We start from the raw sequence: 7,165 nt of genomic DNA, 5'->3' as shown, positions 1-7,165 counted from the left end.
AAATTGAGAGAAAAATGACAAAAATATCCTTGAAAATTGATATTATTTGTAAAATAGGGTTAAAAACAAGATTTTTTCAGAAAAGATTTTGATAATATATTTAATCCAAAGATCAAACGGATTCAAAACAATGTCAAATCGGGTGAAGAGCACTCTGATATGATTATGAACATGATCAAACCCTAAAAAATATAAAACTTATCATGAAAAAGATGAAATAATAGAAAAATAATAATTTTTGCCCGTATTTCAGTTGAATCAGGACTCCACGAGCATCCTGTTTTTGTGAAATAACTAAATAACATATAAAATAAATTTCAAAAATCATAAAAATCAACATGAACACTGATAATAACCCTATAAATAAAACACAATAAAAAAATATATATTTTATGATTATTTTAAATATAAATATTGAATAAAAAGGAAAAAACTATGCTATTTTACCTATGGTTTCGTACCTATCATGGTATTAGACCAGAATCGGATATCAAATAGCAATTAAAATTCATGAAAGATAACCTATCATGGTATCAGACCAGAATCAGATAGATTAATGAAGATAACCCTTTCTATAGATCAGAAATACAATCTTCGGTTAGGGAGAAATCATCCTGGCAACACGTACCTGATTCTGGCCTATGTATAACGATGTAAGAAAGAAAGATCCAGTTTTAGGTTCAAGGAAATATAGCAAACAACCATCAAAATTCATAAAAATTTTCAGAGACAAACTAAATATAATGATGAGAACAACACTGTTTACAGATTGAAAATACAATCTCTGGTGAGGGAGAAATCGTTCTGGCAATATAAACTAAGGTTTGAATCAAGACTGACAATCAAGAAATACAAATTCTGATTTTGGGCTTTAAGAAAAATAGAAATCAATGGTGAAAATTTATAAAAATCACACCACAGAAAATAGACATACAGACAAATTAGTAACTTTTTACGAATTGTCTATACAATCTCCGGTTAGAGAGAAATCGCTCTGGCATGATGGGCCTGGCTCTGAACCGTGCATGTTGGTTTAAGAAATACAGGTTCTGATGTTGGGTTAAATAAAAATAATAATCAACCATAGAAATTTATAAACAATTTACAGATTGAAGTAGACACTCTGACGAACACATTGCTTTTTATGAATTGTCAATACAATCTTTGATGAGAGAGATATGACCTCAGAAAGATGCTCTTGGATTTTCACAACGTTTTATTGATTCAAAAAATAGGTTTCGACTTTGATTTTTGAAAATAGGGTTACAGAACTCAAAAAAATATAAATTTTTTATTGAAAACCGTGGGCACATGCATAATTCTACAATAAAATTTTTAGATTTAATTAACGAATATAAACTAGTCAAATAATAACATTAACAGACAGTTAAAATTCAAAATATGGAATCTAAAACCCTAGAACAAAATAAGACTAATTAAGCATGCTAAAAACACTAAAACCGTATAACTAATGCTATGGATCATGATTAAATGCATAAAAACTGAAAATAAACATAAACAATGATGAAACAAAAATGAAAAATCAGGGAAGCATGGTCATGAATTTGATTTAGCCATTAAAAGCGCGATTCAATCCATAGAGGGATCAAATCTCATCTTTTTTTAGGGCATTAACAAAATAAACGAATTGCAAACATTATTCATGGATCAAAAATATGTAAAACACATTAATCACTTAGCTGATCATCTTCTTGAATCATGAATATGGTTCTTGGATGAAAAATAAAGAAAAACATGCATAGGAGGGGGCGACAATGGTGGAAATAATAATAAAATAAACAAAAGAGGAAGAAGAAGAGGGAACTCACCTTGGGCTGCTTCAATGGAGCCTGCTGGATTTGAGAGCTTTAGGGACAGAGAGAGAATGAAAAAGCATGAGGGTCGACCCTCCTATGGGTCCTCTTTTATAGTTTTTTTTTGACTTTAGGTTAGAGAGTGTCCATGAAGTAGAGCAAGAATGCCCTTAACTACTTGTCTACACTATAACCAGATTTCTCCAACACAAGCTAACTTATTCTTCATTCTTCTCATCTTGTTGTTGTCATATTTGTTTATTAACCATGACAACTTTAGTTTTTTGCTTTTGAATGCATTAGCAAGTGCTTCCAATAAAACTTGACATTAGTGCTTGAAATTTTCAAACTGAGGTACATTTACTGGCTGTCCATGACACTTTAAGCTGGTGATGCATGCCATGTTTTTCAAGGTAATGGTTATCTTAAAATAAGAGAACTTAAATGTGTTGGTTGCTAGATTTCAAAACTATACCATGAAATCTATGAGACTATGACCAATTTGTCATGGTATAAGCTCTAAGAATTTTTGAAAAAGCATTTGATCAAACCAATCATTCACTTCCTCTAATAGTGTTAAGAATCACTCATGTGCTTGAAACCAGTAGAATAGGTGCATAAGGTCTGTTGGATCATCCAACTCTTTAGCCTATGAATCCTGTAATCATAATAAAATTTACATGGAATCAATGAAATATTATAATTTAATTATTGAATATAATATTCAAATTCAATTCACACACATATATAATAAATTAACCATTGAATTTCAATATTACAAACATGCTTTACAATTAAGTTAAAAAATAATTCAAACTTAAATTCATAGAAAAACCCAAAATCAATTCTAATATTACAAACCTTAAAAATCAAATTCAAACTTAAATTTATGATTGAAATTAAAAATCTAAAGTTAGAATTCAATTTCAATCCAAACTCTTAATTCAAATTATAAATACATTCAAATTCATAGGATAACATACATCTTAAAAGTAAAATTTTGATATAAAAATTAAAATTAAGAAATCAAACATAAACCCACTCAACTTAAATTTAAATTTATATTTTAAAATTTAGTATTCAAATTTAAATCAAAACTCATAATTAAAATTTAAATTCAAACTCATAATCCCAATTGAAACTTAAGTTCAAACTCAAATTCTTAATTTAAAAGCAAAAAGAAAATTCAAATTTAAAGTCATAATTCAATTTTAAATACAAATTTAAAATTAAAATCAAAACTTACAATTCAAATTATAATCTAAGCAAAAAATTTAATTTGAAATTTAGACTTAGTTTCAAAATTAAAATTAAAAATTAAAATTAAAATAAAACTTTAAATTCAAGTTTTATATGAAAATCTAAACTCATAATTAAAATATTCTTAATATTCACAATGTAAAATTCATTTAAAATTCAAGTTCAAACCCAAATTCATACCCAAATTAATCAATGAATTGCAATATTCAAACTGGTTATCTTACAAATATGTTTCACACATACATATATAATATTTTAAATATTGAATTGCAAGAATCAAACTAGTTATCTTATAAAGATGCTTCACACACATATAACAATTTAATGAATATATGTCTATACTAAGACTAGTTATCTTAAAAATATGTTTCACATATATGACAAATTAATCAATGATTTTCTTATTCAAAATAATGATCTTACATACATGCTTTACACACACATATATAACATTTTAAAGATTGAATTACAAGAATCAATACAAACATATATATATATATATATGATAATTTAATGAATGACTGAATGACTGAATGTAATATTGAAATTGATTGCAAACATCTTATAAACATATTGCACACAATAACTAATAAAGAAAGTATATGTTTACAAGCACTGGATTTTTTTTGTCGTTGTGACTTCTTTCTCGGAGCATGCACTTGCTTATCTAGGGACTGATCTTCCACCTCCTTAGACTTCTGAGCATCTTCCTACGCCCTCTCTACCCCAACCTTTTCTTTTTGTTGAGGTACCTTTTCTACAAAAGGACCCTCAATATTCTTCTATTTTGACTGATAACCATCAACATCATTCTCCACTTCAGCATCTCTACCTTCTATCTTCTCCACCTCAACTATGACATCTTTCCATTGTAGAGGTACCTCCTGCCCTCTTTCCACCCTCACTGTATCCAACTCTCCCTCTTTATCTTACAACTGCCATTGCAGGTGGCCACATCTCTCTCTTCCTCTAACATGGTATTGATATTAGCAACAACCTCAAACTCAATCAATAGCTCATTTAACTTCTTCACTACTGAATGCACATATGAATCTCTCTCCTTAGATGCTTTTGGGATGAGAGACATGATTTTGACCACAAGCTTTTCAACCTTTTCTTTTGTTGTCATTTAAGGTGTTGGTTGCTTCTTATTTGAGCGTATATTTCTGAGCTTTGTCATACTCATGCTGCATTTATTGTGTTATATGTTGAACACCCATACTTTTGGCCATGAATCAAGTTTCTTCTCTATCCATGTGTCAAGCCTCCGTCATACTCCATATTAGAAAATATCAACCAGTGGGTAATTTCTCTATTCCTCTGTTTGCTCTGTTCTATCAATAGGTGTTGATGCAAGTATTGTTGCCTCCATGATAGTATCTTCAATTGTCATTTTATAATCAATGAATGAAGAAATTTCTATGCAAAAAGATGGACAAACTAGTGATTGAAAATTTATTTTCATAGCAACTAACAAAAGTAAGCATCATCTCTTTACATTAAAAATAAGATCAAATATTATAGATGCCTAATCATATGCATTACAAGAAGATGTCTTTTTAATTTATTTTTTCTCTTTTGTTTGCAAGATGAAAATGCCTGAAAACAAAATCTCATAAGAAAGATGAGGTAGACAACAAATATTCATTAAAATGAAAACAAAATGTTCACTTATATATATATATTTTTGCATTTTCTTTTAGGATATAATACAATTATCTAAACAGGCGATATGCGTTAATAGCAATATGTGTAACATTTGATGATCATGAAACAATAGGGATAAAAAAATAATTTATACTAAACAAAAAAATAATGAAAAACAAAAAAGACCATAGCATTGATTGGTTTACTATGGTTTCAATTATGTAAACAAGATAGAACCAAGAAACTTTTGCCAACTTAAAAAAACTCTTCCTCATGTAAATTTTTTCATAAGGGGCTCTATGAAAAAGTACAGGTTCATAAGCATGAAGATGTTCTGAATCCATCAATCACTTATAAAAAACAACTATATTTAGCAAATTTAATATTCAAGGGTAAACAATGCACTAAATATAGATTTTTTTTAGTGTAAAGCTCATGATTATATCATATAAACAACCACATAAAAATGAAGGCATACCAAATTAAGAAAACAAAGCAAGAAACATACACATAAAAGTGAATTGAACAAAAAAAATGTTATTGAACATGCAAAGATAACTTGAGAACCATGCAATTCTTTTACAAATTAACTGATTCATGCCAATGTTCAATTAAAATAACTAATTCATGCCAAAAATTTCAAAAAATAACTTATTCAGCCATTAAAGATGTGCTTACCATAATATCTTGTTAAAAAAATAATTGATGTAATGAACGCTAAAAAAGTCATCGATGAAGTGCCGCCATGTGACGGAGAGCAAGCATGTAGCATCAGATAAATTTTCCAAAAACTAGTCGTCAAAGAATGCTGCAGTATTTGGTGCAATACTGCAACGCCGCTGCAGTATCAAGGTGATACTGCAACAGTATTGCAACAACGATTGTGATTATGCAACGGTGCTATAGAATTGGCTGGATGCAATATCGACCATGACACTGCATATGGCTCCAACACCTTTTGTTTTTCTAGAGTGTTCTCTTCTTTTTTTTCACACACACACACACACACACACACACACATATATATATATATATATATATAGGAAAACTGAAATATGTTTACCAACCAAATATGTTTGCTGGTATGAATCAAGATTTTCATAGTTTTTTTTTTGCAAATCTAACCCTGCAGTTGCATTCAGCGTGGTCCATTTGCTAGGAATTGATTGTTGGATCATCGTAATCGGATCAAGAAATAAAATATTTTATGCTTGAATATTTATGAAAATTCTAAAGCGATGATTTTCAACCCTTAAAAGATCGTTATATATATATATATATATATATATATATATATATATATATATATATGAAAAAATATTGTTTTTGGACTCCCCCGTTCAAAATCATGAAGGGCAATGTGTTTAGCATGGTCAAAGCAGCAAATCGACTCTTGGAGAATATTATTTGGATATAAAAATGTGAGTTTTTTAGGAGTAAAAATTTGATACGTTGTAAGCCGTTGAATTTTTAACTACTAAAAAATCCAACACACATTGAAAAAATATGATTCAAGATCCTGGTTCTACTAAACCAATAAAAAAATAAAAATTTTTATTGTTTTCAACGTTCGGGTTTGGAACCCATGAGTGAGTAATATATATATATATATATTTATTATTTATTTATTTATATTGATGTACCAATATTTTCTTAAGATATTTCCATGAAAGTCACCTTTTCTAAAATATCACGTGATTTTCGCAAAACAAGATTTGTGCGTACATATGGTTTTGAACCCACGGGGTTGGCTATCAATAAAATTAAGGAAAAAGAAAAACATATATTCATAATTCAGCAACGTGTCAGAATAGTTTATATTTTTGTTCTTGGATTGGGAAGAAAATAAATAACAAAACAAAATAAAATAACTTATGAGAAAACCTTAGTTTAAAAAAAATGCTGGAATACGTGAGTTTTTTAAAAATATATCAAATTTTATCTAAAAATTAATAATATCACGATATATTCAACATTTAAAGTGGTCATGGAAATATTTGCAGTTTTCAGAAAGAATGGATGCGATATTTGGAACTCAAGAGTGAAATTTGGACTTTTGGAGCTCTACGAAAGGGCCAAGTTGGCATCATGCCCCAGCAAGTAGAATATTTAAATTTCAAGTCCTTATCAACATGGGGTGGTGGCGCAGTTGGTTAGCGCGTAGGTCTCATAGCTATACGAGTGATCCTGAGGTCGAGAGTTCGAGCCTCTCTCACCCCAGATTCCTTTTACTTTTTTTTTAATGGTTCGAGTCAGTGGAACCCTAAAGTACTACCCTACATGATAAAGCCCTTGTTACTTGTTTATTTATTATTTGAATAAATTACAAAAAGGCCTGACCTGCCACCTATTTACATAAAATCACCCACAGCTAACATTTTTTTGTTGAGCTTTGGTCAATGATTAAATGTCTAATGATAAGAAACATGTGATAATTACCAACG

At 29.2% G+C, this 7,165-nt stretch overlaps 1 non-coding gene across 1 annotated transcript; it reads left to right on the top strand.

The window, feature by feature from the left end:
* The first annotated feature begins 6,855 nt into the window (after positions 1-6,855).
* On the top strand, positions 6,856-6,941 carry TRNAM-CAU (transfer RNA methionine (anticodon CAU)). Its single transcript is given in 2 exon segments — positions 6,856-6,893; positions 6,906-6,941. It is a non-coding gene; the product is annotated as a tRNA-Met (tRNA).
* The last annotated feature ends 224 nt before the right edge of the window (positions 6,942-7,165 follow it).

This window comes from Nuphar pumila, chromosome 17, assembly GCF_984573655.1.
Source record: "Nuphar pumila chromosome 17, dmNupPumi1.hap1.1, whole genome shotgun sequence".
NCBI lineage: Eukaryota > Viridiplantae > Streptophyta > Magnoliopsida > Nymphaeales > Nymphaeaceae > Nuphar > Nuphar pumila.
This window is presented reverse-complemented; position numbering and strand designations above follow the sequence as displayed.